At 45.2% G+C, this 16,564-nt stretch overlaps 1 protein-coding gene across 6 annotated transcripts in view; it reads left to right on the top strand.

Annotated features, from left to right (window-relative positions):
• Nucleotides 1-12,554: 12,554 nt before the first annotated feature.
• NTNG1 (netrin G1) overlaps nt 12,555-16,564 on the top strand; it is a 153,682-nt gene continuing 149,672 nt past the window's right edge. For 5 of the 6 annotated variants that reach the window (XM_088060604.1, XM_088060600.1, XM_088060598.1 and 2 more), the window contains exon 1: nt 12,555-12,755. The gene's annotated coding sequence lies outside the window, so the exon portion shown is untranslated. Of the gene's footprint in view, nt 12,756-13,317; nt 13,470-16,564 lie in introns of those variants that run through there. The other variant, XM_088060599.1, reaches the window with a different exon arrangement.

Here is a 16,564-nt window from a genome sequence, read left to right as displayed (position 1 = left end):
GGCAAGAAAATAGACTTTCCATGCTAATGTCATTTTTGGCACACATCTCAATTTCCCATGCTCTTTTAGCAGCCTGTATATGAAAGACAACAGAAAAACAATTGTTTGTGCTGCTAGATGTCCATTTTTTCATTTGGGGGAGAGGAGAGGACCTTAACACACACAATTAACCCATGAGACCTCTACTGCAGTCATGCACATGCTTCCTGCCTGCAGTTTCAGCTGCACATTATTTATTACTCATTATAAGACTAATCACACTTTCTATAATGCTCCAGTGACAAAATTACTCTAGATATATTTCTTCACATTTTTTTTCACTACTCAGCATCAAAAAAGTGTTAAATGTGTTTGAAAACTGTGTTTCTAATGGCTCTCTTTTAAAATATATTTCAGATGGTTCATGTCATAAAATGCTTATATTTTGAGCTCTCATACTATTGGGCTGGGGAAAAAAAAAAGCCTTAAAACAAAATTAAAAACCAACCAAGCAAAACCCCAACAAAAACTAGTTCAGATCCCTATTTTAAATACAATTTTTAAATAACAATGTGAATGGAGTAAGCAGCTCTTTTAGGGCAGTTGAGCCAAGTTTCTCGGAAGTGAGTGTTCAGGCAGCAACTTATCACATGACATGACTTTAAATATTTCAATTTCCTATTGTAAAAGACTTTCTGTTATCTGTTTGGAAAGATAACCTACATATTTATTTACAAGAAATGCAATTACAAAGACAAAAGAACCCGTAAGAGCAAATATGAAATTATTCCCCTAAGTAAAGTTACTTACAAGCTTTAGCACCTTCAGCTATAAGTTGTATTGCCTTAGCTCTCCTATGAGTATTTATTTAGCACACCCTTCCTGCTGATTCCCTGCCCCATTTTGTCTGCTGGGGGTGCTCATTATGGAACGTTTCAGCAGGGCCACTGCAGACTCCAATCAGAGCAGCACATTTATATTTCCTGTAAAAATATTGCTTACCTCCATGCCACTGAATATATACAAATAAAATGACGCTCTGTAAAAAATACATTTTTTAGAAGTTGCAATATACACTAGTTGAGTACACAGTGTTTCTCATTTTGGATATAATTTGTGATTTCAGACATCAGGTGAAGCATATGAAAAATGAGAACACATATTTTAGTTTATGTTTTTGCATGAGTCAGAAGGATATACGTGGCCAGTACTTAAAGTGACAGCTGTAGTTGGTATTGATCCTGATCTGTGTGAAACGCTGGGCAGGACTGGAAGCCGGTGGCAGATTCCCCAGTGGGACAGATGCTAATGTCAAAACATGCTCTCCCAGCTCTCAGTCCCTGAGAACCCAGCCCCAGATCTGCAAACAAAGCTGCTGAAATCAAAAAACGCAATGATGCAAGATGGTGCAAAGGACATCTGGCAGGCAACTTTGAAAGAGCCAAATCTGAAGCCTGCACCCGCTGAAAGCAGCTGTAACTTTACCACCCTTGGCATTTAACTTCTGATTTTGGAAACTTTCCTTTCTTTCAATCATTTTTATGTGTTTGTGAATCATTCTGAAAAAATATTAATTCTGGTAAAATATTTGCTTTCAGAGACCCTTTGTATTTTCTCTTTTATCAGCAGACCACATCCATTGCCCAGCTTTCCTCTCTTAACGAACCCCAGGTTCTGCTTAATCTAGTTTTGCTTTTCTGAAATTACTTGTCTATTGTTCACAGTTCTTTTTAAGCTCTATTTTAAAAATGAAACCTCCAGGTTCACATCTTTTTGTCTCTGTACATGCTTTTTTGGAGCATAATACAGTGAGTTCCCATCCTCTCAGGTCTTGAAATCAGTCCTTGGATCCCTCAAAATGTCCAAACTCAGAGGAGGGGAGGGTACATGTGATGTTTAATGTAATGTCTTTTCAGAGCATCAAGGAAATGAGGAACAAGAGACTAGGAAAAGGAAAGCTTACCCTCAGGAACTTTACATTTAAAAGTCCTGGAGAAACAAACCTCTGAGAACAAACACAAGAAGCCTACAGAGATGCACTGCACTGTGGCCTGAGCTCACAAGCCTGACATGGGTCTGGTCTCCTCCTGCTCTTATTCATGCCAATGGCCAAACTCAGGCTCTACAGCCTTCTCCGCTCCACTGTTCCTCAAGGAACATCCCTGTCCTGAGGGTGCAGGTAGGGCTGACAGCCCCAGACTGCTCTCCCTCCCTCTCCAGCCCAGGAGAGCCCCAGAACCTGTCCTCAGCCTGCTGTCACACAGAGCACCCAGCACCCCGGAGAACTGATGCCTCCCTATGGTGTCATTTCACCTGGGACAAACATTTGCCCTCCAGCTCGCTTTTTCTCCCACCTCAGGTGGAAGCCCTACCAATGCATGGAAAGCAGAGCTCCCCAAGATGTTTGAGCATCTGCAGCAGCCTGGGCAATCCGTATATCCTACTCAGGTAAACTAGTAAACTTTCAGCACAAGAGAATACAATCATAATGATGTATGTGAGAATAAATTTGTAAATATTACTTATCAAACTTCAGATCAATAGATGCTTTACATACCAGAGTAAACATATAAACTTCACTGCCAACTTAAGCCTTTAATAATTTTATTCATTTGTAGGTTCATTCATCTTTCTATAATCTGATGTATTGGTCTGGTTCTCCAACATAAAAACCATTATTGCAGCAAATGTCACCCATTTTAATTTGTAACCAGTGTCCCAGAATTTTTCATGAATTAATTGGACAGTCTTGTACATTAAATATAGTAATAAATGTCTTGCAATGCAAGTGAAATTTAAATTTAAAATATAAATAAATGGTGTTGGCTATAGGAATGTGAATACCCTGATATTTATGTTTAGTAAGTACACAAGTCTGCTAGAGAAAGAAAGCAACTATCATCTTAGCCCTGACACCCTCTCTACACTACTGCAAGGCTGAAGGAATTGTCTATCTCTGTGGAAAAGACAAGGAAATAAAGCCAGGGCTTCTCTCAAATGCAGCTTGGAAGAGTCATCCTGGGGCTGGAGAGGCAGCACCCAGGGGCTCTCTCCCCTGGAGCCCACCCCTAAGCCATAAGGCTCCCTGTTGGGTTTTCATTAGCTCAGATCTTACAGGGATGATGAATCCTTGAATCCTTGCCTATCTAATCCCCTTGCCTAGGGAGCCAAGGATAGCTTCCTCAGCCAGCACCTGCTTTTCTGTGTCTGAAGCACCACAGGTGAAATTCCAACTCTGGTACACAGCAGTTAGACTCTTTTCTTTTCTTTTTTCCTTCTTTTTTTTTTTTTCCTTTTTTTTTTTTTTTTTCCCAGAAGATCCAGCTGTATGTCAGAAAGACTTAGACATCTTTTTTAAAGAAAAGAAAAGCCACACTAAAGCACTCACATCATGTAAAACATTGCAAGGACACAGTGTCACCATCTGAATTCACATGACAAATCCAGAGCAATGTATAGCTTTGCTTTTACAAGTAAGTAGATGAGCTGTTGTTAGCATGGACTTGTAGTATAACATAGCTTCTTCTGGAAAGTTAAGGTATTATTTTTGGAGTAAAAACCAAAACATTATTTTTTAGACGTCCACATGGGCATAGAACTTTTAAAAAGAGACAAAATATAGTCTCTTTATACTCTATAGTATACTATAAAAATATTATATACTATATGCTATAAAAATAGTAGAGCACCTTTAAATTTTATTCCCTCCCAAACACCACAACAAATAAGATAGCACTTTGAAAGGGTTTGTATAAGTTATACAGCTAAATTTTCACACATGAAGGAAAAAATGAAACTGTTAATAAAGTTCTTTCCAAAATCCTGTTATATTGAGGCTAAATACGAGTATCAGACACATAGATCATTAATTCCTATTAAAAACTGCTGAAGGAAACTTCAGAAATAAAAGTACTAATCTCATCTACTAATTTGTGTAGAAAACCATACCTCCAGTATTTTGAACTACAAAAATATCTGTATTATTGTTTACATATACCTGATACTAGCCATATTTCAATCTGCTAAAATCTGTTTGGGTGTGCAGACCCTGTGCTGAAACCTAATAAAGCAACTGAACTTACCATACTCTTAGCAAGAGATTCAGCTTTTCAATAAATGAAATGCCCTTCCCTAAAATCTATTACAAAAAGCTGTTAATTTGTAACTGCAGAAATCTGGAGACGATTACAAAAGGCTCTTGAAGTTACTGTTTTGCAGTAATACAGCAACACAACGATTTTCAAAGCAAATCCAGTCAAACACTTAATGTTTACATCATTGTAAACTTCAAAACACAATTAGTGATCTATCTAGTTACCCAGAACAGTTGGATAGTGCTGCCCTTCACTGGTTCATAATGGTATACCACAAATCAAAACTAATGGCTACCTGACAAAAACTGTGGCTCAGCCGCATGAAAACTGAGTTTTCCCTACTCCTCCCTCCAGGACTTCCACATTCCTATCAAATGAACACCCAAAACTGCCTCTTCATAATCCAAATTTTTGTAATAAATGCTTTTATTTGCTTATTTATGCCTTTCACTGGGAAGAATAAAATAGTTGCCAGTACTATCCCTGCCCATTGTTCTTGTGTTTTATCCCATGTCAGAGCACTACTGTAATCCCCACCTCAGTGTTGAATTATGCTTTTCCTCTGTGAAAGAAATCCCTCAATAACAGAATAATGAAATTTTTTTCTGGAATGTTTCTGTTCAATATTAAAATATTGGACAGATTAAAAGTGCTACTAAATAATGTCTGTATTTCTGTAGGAACAGGTGGGATCAGGTAAATAATGAGTAGTTCTCATCATGTGCATTTTGCCCTGCTGAGGGAACAGAATATAGCTGGTTCAGCAAATTTAGTAGTCACAGTGTCCAAACATTAAGTTTCATCTGGGAACCAAATTTAGATTATTTGGTTGTTTAAGTTAGTTATCATATACATACTGAGGCATATGTGTCTTTAAAAAAGCATTTTTTCCAAAGGAAATACATTTAGGATAGTATTAACAGCTAGCAGGTACCTGATGACAGATGATGAATGACTGCTAATTACTGTGTGTATTATATGCAGCAAGTCCAACCTTAGGTGCATAACTGAGAGAGATGAGAGCAGTGCTCGGTTCTGTACACAGACATAAGCAGTAGTCCCTGACTCCAAGTCCTGACAAGTCTGTCTGCCAAAAAAAAGCCCAAGTACAAGAAATATTTTCAAAATATCAAATCAAAAGATAGAACCTCCATTTCAAAAACAGGCTCAATATTTTTTGACAAATAATCTATTCCTATTTATAATATATTGTGTTTACTATTATGTTTGAAAAATGGCTGAAGCTTGCATTGGTGCTGGCCATTTCTAGAGAACGTTTCATTTTTAAAAGCCTTTTTGGAAGTGCAAAAAAACCTTGCTATGCACATTTTGGATCAATTGTATTGACAGCTGTACCCTATGATCACCCATGCGGGTAAGCAGGCTCCCCCAGAACTCGGTTCAGTTACTGCAACGTGAGCCTCTGTGAAGCCCTGCGTGACTGCGTATTTCCAAAAGAGTGTCCAGAGTTTCTGGAAAAAGGGCCCAAACAAAAGGTGAACTGAGCAGAGAGAAATTCAGAAAAACAGGGAATTTTTAAAACTTTCCTCCATAGCACCTTGGACAATACAATTTAATGAGCTTGTCGCTGTAAAGATGGCTGAGTCATCCCAGCCCAGTTACTCTGCACTCACCCTTCTTAGGGCACCTTATTTTAGTTTGATTAATAAGTATTGGCTCGTGAATAGCAACTGGACTTTTATGATCTTTGTCTTCTACAGAATGCATAATGATAGAATGAAAATGCTTCAGATAAATCTCTTTAATCTCTTGTTCCATGGTAGAATATTAAGGTTTACTTTTCCTAGAAGGTTTGGCAAATTTCTAAGGACTCTTATGTCACCCTCTCTACTAACCACAACCAACGAACTGTCAAGAACGAAGACAAGAGTTAATGGCTGGAACATTATAAATAAGAGAAAACAAATAAATAAATAAAAAGTCTTTACAAAACAGCCTAATAGAACATCTCATGTTTTGTTAAGCCTTTGGTGTTAGCGCATCACTACCTTCCCCAAAAAGCTAGCTCAGCCTGCTCTGGAAAGATGGTCATTTCCTATGCAGTTTAGCAAACTACAGTTCCACGTGGCTTCCCTGAAAACGAGACAAGCCACATTGCACCTCATACCAGAAATCGGTGTTAAAACACCATTTAATTTGTTAGCCAGGGTTCCTGAGAGCAGCCACAGCTTGGTGCCAGCAGCGCTCACACCGTGAGGAAGGGCGGACACACCGTGAGGAAGGACGGACACACCGTGAGGAAGGACGGACACACCGTGAGGAAGGACGGACACACCGTGAGGAAGGGCGGTCACACCGTGAGGAAGGACGGACACACCGTGAGGAAGGACGGACACACCGTAAGGAAGGACGGACACACCGTGAGGAAGGACGGACACACCGTGAGGAAGGGCGGACACACCCCTGGCTGGCAGGTGGGACAGCCATTAGCGGCAATACAACCCCAAGGCTTTGTCAGGAGGTTTCTCAGCTACTGCTGGTTTCTAGGAAGTGATGAAACCTAAAAATACTGGACTCTGGAGGGAGAAATCAATAAATGAGAGAATGGTGTACCTCTATCTGCTACCCTGCACCACTCCAGTATCTTGTTCTGCACAGCATCGAGCCATTCTCTGTCCAACTGCAGGAGTGACTGTGACCCCAAGTAGGTCATTTCCTTCTTTTCACTGCAGAAAAGGACTGATACTCTCATATCTGATCCTCCCTTCATTGCAGGATTTTCTACATTTCTGTCTATATTTTGCTTAGGATACAGCTGCAAAGACTTTTCTATTAGCCATCTCCCTTTTTAAAATAATTATCAACTCTTTTTCTTTTATTTTTTAAAGTGTGAAGTATTTGTTAATTGCAAAGGAAAACATTTAATTTAATGACATATCTGTTCACAAAACAGAAAAACTGTGATTGAAAATAGAATGTATGCTGCCACTTTGTGAGAGTCATTTACAGCCCAGAAAGACCACTTTGGCAGATGCATTTATGTCTATACAAGATTAGATTTCACATTTATTATGTGCATGTGGCATATTATTAATTATTAACACCAAAAATAAATGTTTATGCTTGCAGAAAAACAAGCTGCTAAATTCTGGAAAAATATTGTTGAGGATTTACACATTGTGTCATGTATGTTATGTAAATGGGAACAGCAGAGATTCAGTATTTATTATTAGAACAAAACATTTTTCATTCTGCAAGTGGAAATCCAGGCTGTAATTTATATGCATCTCTGAATCAACAAGTACAATAGCTAAGAACAACACTTTGTATAAAAAATAACTGACTTTGCCCTCTCACGGAGGGCACATCTCATGGAAATACTTTGCCTACATTTCCTGGGGAACTGCATAGGAATTACAAGCACACTGCTCCCAGGAGACCTGAAATGGTCCATTTTCTCCCTTAGACCTGAGGAAAGAGTAATGGGGTCCCACAGCCTGCTAGCAGGAAACAGTCCCAGCCAAATGAAAAATGCTGCTGAAGAAGTACTCCCTCTCCCAGATTTCATACCTACCCTATTTCAAGATTTCAGACCACAATGTCCTGTTCAGAGAAGCTCTCAGCCCTGAAACATCATTGGGAAAGATATCCTTATCCTCTAAGGAGAAAAAGTCATTATCAAGCTGTATGAAAATGGAGGCAGGAGTAGGATGACTCGTATATCTCTTGATGTAGCATTCATCAGTGTAACATCATACTCCCAGATGGATGCCCAGATTACCTTACCCAGGGGCGTGCCATTAGGACTTCCCAGGCCTGCTAAACTGGGGCTGCTGCTGCAGAGTGCTGTGATGGAAGCTGTGGTCTAGACAAGGCACCTGTAGCTGCCAGCATTTTTTGTTCTGTCACCCAACCTGTGCAGAGAAAACTTCTCACAAACTGTGCTGCGATGGAGGTTCCAGAGCAAGGAGTTACATTTTTTTTTTTTAATAGCCCCCCCTGTCCCCTGCCCTTGAGCTACGTTGAAGCTCAAGCAGTGTCAAAACACTACCCAGAGATGTCTGTGTATTCACTGCTTCACTGAACAGAGGTCAGGATTTCTCCCCTGCCTGTACAAATCATAGAATCATTCAATGTCCTCAGTTGGTTTCTACTTCCAATTACTCTGACATGGGCAGGAACACACCTTCCACTAAAACAGGTTGCTCAAAGTCCCATCCAATTCCTCCTTGAACACTTCCAGGAAGGGAGCATCTACCACTTCTTTGGGCCACCTGTTCCAGTGCCTCACCACCCTCAGAGTATAAGATTTCTTCCTAATACCTAATTTAAATCTATCTCCTTTCACTTTAAAGCCATTTCTCCTTTTCATATGACTATATACCCTTGCAAAAAATCTCTCTTCAGCTCTCTTGCTGTTGGTCTCCTTTAGGAACTCGAAGGTGCTATAAGGTCTCTCCAGAGCATTCTCTTCTCCAGTTGAACTCCAACTCTAATGCAGAAACTTTTTGATTTTGTCATTTATCTAAATACAATTTTCCAATCATTCTGCTGTAAGCACTGGAGGCACTAAAGATGGAGGCCCAGAACAACATTCAAATTCTAGACAGCAAATTGATTTTACAGAAGGTTAAACTACTGTGGGCAAAGCAGCAATAAAGTGGACAGACAAGCCCTGCCTCTGGGAGAATTTGCTGTTTCTTGCCATTTCTACCTCTGTCTCAGCTCAGCAGTGGGAGGCAGGGGCAAATTAGAACTACTCCTGCTCTTATCTCCTGCACCTTTTGCCTGCTGCTCCACAAAAACTCCTTCAGCTGGTGACAAAAGAGGTCAGAAATATGTATGCAGTGTGATGGAGGAGCAGAGCAGCACTTGGAGCAGGTAGTGGCTCCACAGAGCAGACACACAGAAGCACCAAGCTTCTCTCTGCACAGCAGGACCCTCCCCGGCACCACAGCCCCAGCAGCTGCACCCACTGCCTCCTCTTCTCTGTCCTGCCAGGGCACTGGCCCCACCATGATCAGCCTCTCTGTTCTGAGGTCAGGTCACATCATACCTGCATTTTTCACTGCAGCCCTCAGCCACCACCATGCTGAAACACTGAGTTTCAGGCAGGGAAGCTCCCTGTGTCTCTGGATGCATTTCCAGGGACAGCTGTTCCTTCAGGCAAAGCCAGGTACTCTGCTCCTGCCCATTGCAGCAGTACTCTGCTGTGGGGAAAGGCACTAATAAAATAATTCTGCTGTATCATTAGAGGTCAACTTGGACTACAGCAAGTAATAAAAGATTCATAACGGCACATGAGGGGATGCGCTAAATAGCCAAACCACAGCTTGAAAACATGCAAAGCTTGTTTAGATTTAGGACTTGGTTAAAAACTTGCAGTTCAGCTAGTGTTTCACAGAAAAGTTTTCAATCAGCGATATCACTTCTGTACCAGCAATTTATGCTGCTTCTAGTATAAATTATGCCTTGTAGCAAGGAGTGTCCTAATAGGCATAGGTGCTCCCATGTTCAGGCCAGTAATCAAAAAGTAATCCCCTTCCCTGATTCTGTTAGGGGCCAATGCCAGCTATTACTGAGAAGACATAAGAAATACTGCTGGAAGCACTTTCAAGATAACACTTTCCCAGTGTTGTGACTTTCCATCTTTTGGTATTTAACAACTGGCTAAATCTTCATTTTAGTCACTTCCCAATCCTGTAAGGCAGGCAGTGGGACCTGCAGTGTTTTTAAATATTCCTTTCAAACTTTGGTTAATCCTATCTTTTGCCTACATTATCAAATCTGCTTTAGGAACCCTGCTAAAGTCCAGTCTCAAGGTGCTGTGACAGTGAGTTGCCCAGTCCATTTACATGTGAACAATCATTACTCACTACTAAAAGAGCTGACAGAAATTTAATATAGGTATTGGCACAGTATTTTCAGTTTGGTTACAAAAGCACTGTCCCTTCTCCCTTTAACTCCAGCTTATGACTCTAAAAAGAAAGAAAACAACACAGATAAATCTCTAGCTGCTGAATTCCATCTACTTTTCTATCTTTTCAACAGCCTTTGCAAAGAACTTAAATCAGATCCCTTTTTTCTCATAAGCTTAAAATTTGTCTGTAAAGTTTGGCCACATCCTCAGACTAGACTTGAATTTTGGCTGTCATTTTTACCAGTAAGACACATCTAATCTCAGATTTGGTGACACTGCACTCAAACCAGCTGCTCCAGCTTTGATGCAGAAGAGGCCAATACCATTAAGCAGGAAGAAGTTAATGATGTTTGATGTATCAGATGACTCGGTCCTGCCTTTAATCTTTGTGGCCAGCCAGTCCCATCAGGCACATAATGGTCTCAGGAGGGAGGCCAAAGACTCTGCACAGAGAGAAAACTTCCAACAAGGTGAGGTTTAGGGCATGTGATGGGAGCAGCACAAGGCACAGAGCAGGTGTGTTTGGCACGCTCAGCTCTGCTGTCCAAGTACGCCACTGCCAGTGGCATTGCTGTGACATCAAGAGCTACACTCTCCGCATGTGGAAAGAAGGAATCCTCTCCCAGTTCAAGTCTAAAGCAAGACAACACTCCTCCAGCACTCCCAAACCACTCCCTCGCAGCACCTGCAAACAGCCGACCCAGCCTGGCCCAGAGACAGACAGAGCCACTGCACTTGGAGCACCACAAGGCAGAGGAGCCCCACAGCTGTCACAGGCAGCAGGGCTGGTCCATCCCCGTGTGCCACTGCAGGGACTTGGCTCCGTGTGTACAGCCTCCTGCACTTTGCTGTACAGCCCACCATCTGTCTAGTAATTAGGAAAACAACTCTTTTCTTCCAACTGCAGTGAAAACCCACCCCTCTTCTTTACAAAAGGCCCTATGGAGCCTCGATGCCTGACATCCTTCCAGTTCAAGTGGGAAGAAAAAAATTACTGATTTCCATCTTCTATCCCTCTGTACCACCTCAGGGACCAGGAGGCTGCAAACAAAGAAAGAACTGCTTTTGGGATTTGAAAATCCCTGAAGCTGGTTTTTCCCACCCCTTTGATCATTCCTGGCTTTCCCACACAAAGAATTTTTCCATGCATGTGGTACCTGCACTAACATGGCCACAGAGATTCCAGAGAATGATGGAAAGGCTGAAACACCACTGCCCACACAGGGAAACAAAAACTGGGAGGAACTAGGAGGCTTTTTTTTTTTTTTTAGTTTGATAAGTTACCTGGCTTAGGGGAAAGAAGATAACTGTCCTTCCTAATGGCTCCTGCCAGTTATTTCCACAACCTACCAAATTCCATAGCTCAAATAGAGAACAAATTTCTTACTCTTCCAGAAATCCCCTGCATCATTTCATCTGGTTACCTACTGGCATTGCAAAACGCCAAATTTTGTCAACAAAATACTACGGCACTGTTGCCTCCATAAATACATTTAACACCTCTTAACATGCAAAACACGCAAACAAACGATAAACGCAGCTTCTGAGCGTTCACAATGCAGCCAGTGTCCCATTGCCCAGCGCTGGCAGCTGCAGTCGGTGAAATTCAGTAACCAGGTAGTTGCCAAGAGTAAGCACGATTCCTGCACGGGACTTGCTAGTCATTAGTTTTAGATACTGCTTTGTAGCTTGGAGAAATCTAAAAGTGCGTGCGCCTCATTTGAGCGACAGAAGTAGAGGGCGTGCAGGAGGGAACGAGAAAGCGCAGCAGAATAAGGAGACGGGGTTTTCGCGTCTTTCAGGAGCCCCGAAGGGCTGGCACGGGGCGGGCGGTCACGGCAGCACCACAACAGGACAAATCGCGCTCCCTCACTGTCTCGGCGGCACTTCGGTGCTGTAGGCAGAGGACGAAGCGGCGCTTCCCCGGCGTACCCAGCACTGCGGAGGGACCCTCCGGCGAGTTGGGCGGGACGCTGCCCCGTCCCTGCAGCCAAGCGCGGCTGCGGCGGGGCGCTGGGGCCAGGCCGCCGGGCTCGGACGGCAGCGGCACGGACAGCACCTCCGCCTGTGCGTTACCAGGCTGAAGCCGAAATAACACGGGAAAATTAACGCTACTCCAGAGAGCGGGGAGCAGCCACAGCCCCGCGGCGGCTGGGCGGCTCCCGCTCGGTCCGGGGCGGCGGGTCCCGTCCGCTTGCCCCCCCCGCGGGGCAGGCGGCGCCGGCGGAGCGCCCGCGGGGCGGCGGGGCGGGGAGCGCGGCGGTGGCGGCGGGGGGGCGGGCGCGGCGGCGGCGCTAGGGCCGCGCGTTGCGCGGGCCCGGAGGTGGGGTAGCTGCCGCCGCCCCGCTCGCCGGCAGTCGCGGCGAGGTCGCTCCGAAGTGAGGAGGCGCTGCCGCCGCCGCCCCCCGAAGTTTGGCCGCGCCGCCGGAGCCCTCCGCGCCGGGGCCCCGGCCGAGGGTGCAGTCCGCTCGCCCCGCGCTCCATGCCGCGGGCGCCGGCGCCCCGAGCGGGGCCGCCCCCGCCCTGAGCGGCGGTGGCGGGCGGGGAGCCCCGGCGGGCAGGGCCCGCCCGCCGCCCCGCCGAGCGCCGGAGGAGTGCGCCCGCCCGCCGCCCGCGCCGCGCCAAACTTCGACGCCGACAAGTGCCTGGGGCCAGCCGCGGTCCCGCCGAGCCCCCCCGCGACCCGCCGGAAACTTTCTCGGGGGAGAGCATCTCCTTTTCCTCACGCCCTCCCCGCGGCCCTTCATGCCGCTACCGAGGGAGCCCCAGCGCGTCCCAGCGCCGCGGCCCGAGCCCGCAGGGTGAGTACAGCCCGCCCGCCGCTGCGGGGCGGGATGGGGCGCGGGGGCGGCGCGGCCCGGGGGGGCGGGGCGGGTGCCGGGGGCTGCGTGCGGGGGTCGCCCCGCCGGGCCCGGGCCACCGGCCGCGGGCGGATCGGCGGGGGCCGCCCGCCCCCTCCCGCCCGCGCGGAGCGGAGCGCGGCGGGGCCGGGCCGGGGCGGTACCTGCGCCGTGCCTCCTCCGCCGGAGCTCGGAACCGGAGCTCGGACCGGGCCGGGCCACGCCACGCCGAGCTTTGAAGGGTCGCGGGCGGTGGGAGAGCCCTGAGGGAGCCCGAGCCCTGAGGGAGGGGCGCGCCCCTCGCGCCGGCCCCCGCCCCGCAGCCCGGATCCACCCGCGGGCGCCGAGGGAGAGCGGCGGGGCCGCTGGGCAGCGGCGGGAGCGGCGGCGCAGGGCATCACCCCGCCGGCGAGGAGCAGCGGGCAGGTCACGGGTACCCAGCCTGGAAACATTTCCTCCCTCCCATCGGAAATTGCAGGCGGCTTTTCTAAACGTTCACACGCACACTGAGCCCCCAAAGAAAACCCCTCATGGCGGTGAGCAGCGCAGATCAGCTAAACGCGATAAAACAGATGCTTTTCTACTCTCAAAGTTGGTGCATGTGCGGTTTTGGCCTCTGATTGATATACTTTTATTGTTCTGCAATCAACTTTTCAATATTCCGGATCTGATGTGGTAGGAGCCAGCATTACTTCTACAGAAATGTTAGCAGAGACAGTGAGTGGAACAAGCGGTGGAGATGCTTTTAAAGAGGGAATAAGTCACTGTCTTGCCTAAGGACAATGCGGTTGAGGATGAGAAGCTGTGGCCTGGGAAGCCCGTCAAAGGGAAGAAAACCACAGCAGAACTTCCCCTGGCTTGTTTTTTGTTGTGGTGGTGGTGGTGGTTTGTTTTGTTTTTTCATTTTGTGGTTTTCATGTGGAAAAAATAAAGGTTGAATTCTGGTATATTTCTGAACCTTAAAAGGATGATTACCAGAGAGTTTCAAGCAGTTAGTGACAATGCTCTCGTAGAGTTATGAACTTTGTCTCAACCCTCTGATGCTGATTAGCAGCACCAACTTTCTAGTTATTTATGTAAAATACAGCAGTAGCACAGAACAAATTCAGCATCCGGTAGGCATTCATTTTTGAAGCTAAGTACTTTCAGTTAGGAAGTCATCAGCTCACACTGTAACTTGAAAGCTTTGTAGCCCTATAACCTGGATGCACTGTGTGATGAGCATGCATCACCTTATTAAGCGTGAGGAATCACAGGAAAAAAAAACAAAAACAAAGCTTGTAACTGTCCCAAATGCTAACTTAAATTCCCTGGGGAAAATCTTGCAGAACAGATTGGTGCTAGGTACAGAAATACTTAAGGCAATAAGCTACAATTATAAAGATGCGAGAGGAAAAAAAAGGAGCTATATGTACTAAGGCTCTGAAATTTAAATAGCTGAAATGCTTTTTACACCATATTCTGACAGCTGACGATACCTGGCAAGTAATGGCAGTGGTAGTATGATGTGTCAGTCAGCAAAGAATAATGTGTGAAAACCAAAAGTATTTCAAGTATAGTGCCAAATCACAGGTTTTTGGTAGCTGTATTTTATTTTCTTTAGCCAATAGGTATTGACATTTTAAATTTCTCCTGAGGCAAAGAAATCTTTTTCTGCTAAATAGTTAAATAAGCTGGATAAGAATAGAACCTAAACTTTGATTGGAACAGCATTTGAGGCCAAAGACACCAAAGCAGTTGCTTGAGTATACTGCATTTCATACAAGTATTGACAGAAATAATGTGCATTAAATCGTTAAGTACAGGTTCCCTTCTTCTTTGAATATATAAATAATTTTGCCTTTATGAAAGGGGTTGGTTTGTATATGTACAAGGTTCTCAAGTTGCCTAGGTGTAGCATGGTATAAAACACGAGGTTAATAAATGTTAGTTGCATGAGGGTTAGTTCTGTTTTCTAATGCACATTATTTCCTATGTTCTTAACTGGCTTTAAATAATTAACAACTGGAGTGGACGCAAAGGAGCTTTTTACTTGGGCTTGATTGGATACATTCATCTGCTTAAGCTGTTCGGGATACAAACTTGAAACATGTTTCCTTTGGAAAAATCTGTTCTGCAGCTGCCGCTATTGGGAGGTGACAGCCGGCGCTCCTTGCCTTGCTTCGTTCTTTCAGCCACTTCTCCTGTGGCAATATAGTATCTGGTGTTGGCTCTCATCCTGCGTGTGTGGGGGGGGGTACGCTCCATCTAATGCATGGTCAGTGTGAGACGTGGTCACTCTTTATTTTATTACCTCCTTCACCTTCCTGTGGCTTGCCAAAGAGAGAGGCCCAAGAGCCCACCCCTGTGGATCTCACAGTGATTTCCCAGCAGGGAGGTCACGCAAGGCATCCAGCCGGCTGTGTTTTGTGAGGAGGCAGTTATTTGGGGAAGGGGATGGATTTTCACAGGGATGGAAGGAGGCAAAGGACAACTAACAACCCCTAATTAGACCTGAAGTTCTTCCCTGGCACTGATTGTGCCAAGATGCGTTTTGTCTGTTCTGTAAAGGGGATGTCTCCTCCATCTGCAGAATTAACACTCTGTGTGAGGTGTGACTTCCCCACCTGGAAAGGGATGCATGTGCTCAGAGCCTCCTCCCAGCTGATTTCAGTCTGGGGGTCAGCTGCATGCCATTCTCAAATGGCTGTGACATACTCACTTGTGGCCGGAACGACGGGCGCTTCGGGGACGGAGCAGCGCTCCGAGGGGAAGGCAGAGAGCAGATGTGGCCTTTGCACAGGTGCCTCCCAAGTGCCTCCGAGTGTTTTCTGTAGTGCAGAGGCTGTGACACATGGGAACATTCACGGCCCCAGCTCTGTTGCCCCACACAGAAGATGCCGGGAGCGGTGTGCTCTGGAAGCTTTGCACACATTAGCTGAAGTCCTACCAGCAATTTTCTGGTTCCAACACCCTCAGCCAGCAAGGATGCTGATCCCTCTTTGCCACCTCCATGGCCCCCAACGCCCAAGGTGTGCAACTAGCAGGGCAGTGCAGGGCGGAGGGAATCAGGGCATCAGACAGTAGTTTCTCCCTGTTTGTTTGATTCCCTTTTTCTGAGGTCAAATGCACTTTGACAGGCATTACTGGGGACAAAAACTCCATTGCTGTGTGTTGCCCATTACTAGAGGCTTGTCACCACACATCTGGTACAGCTGTAAACTTCATAAATGTTACTCTCAATGTTTGGGGTTTTTTTACAAAATAATTCAAATAGGTATGTCTTTAGCAATAGGGTGCTGAAATGTAAAATACATATCATGAGTGATTCTGCAGGAACAAACATAAGCGAGACAAATCGTATAGCTCTGTCAGAAAAAATCCTAGCAGCGCTCAGCACATGATCCTTAATGTGCTTTGGTCAATATCTTTCTCTATATCAATGGAAGCTCATTAAAAGAAGATATTGCAGACTAACTGAGCCGTGCCATACTAGTTCTTGCCAAAGCTTGACATTTTTAATACATTAATAATATGTCTGTAATGTAATGGAAAACTATTAATCAGAAGTGGTTATATGCCAGAAATTTAAGCTATAATTGGCTGCTTCTTGTCAGGAGTGTCTGTCGTACACAGCTACAGCTGCCTAGTTCTCAGATGTCTTGCACTCCTCTGCACTTTTTTCTTGTCAGTGCACTAAATTCAATCAATGTTATAGTCTATAATTCTGTGTAACGACCATCATTATGACTGGCTTACTTTAATGAGAATTCGTTATATGGGAAGTATTT

The sequence above is a fragment of the Pseudopodoces humilis genome, chromosome 10, assembly GCF_049639895.1.
Source record: "Pseudopodoces humilis isolate 2021_Gansu_Grassland_sample_001 chromosome 10, ASM4963989v1, whole genome shotgun sequence".
Lineage (NCBI taxonomy): Eukaryota > Metazoa > Chordata > Aves > Passeriformes > Paridae > Pseudopodoces > Pseudopodoces humilis.
This window is presented reverse-complemented; position numbering and strand designations above follow the sequence as displayed.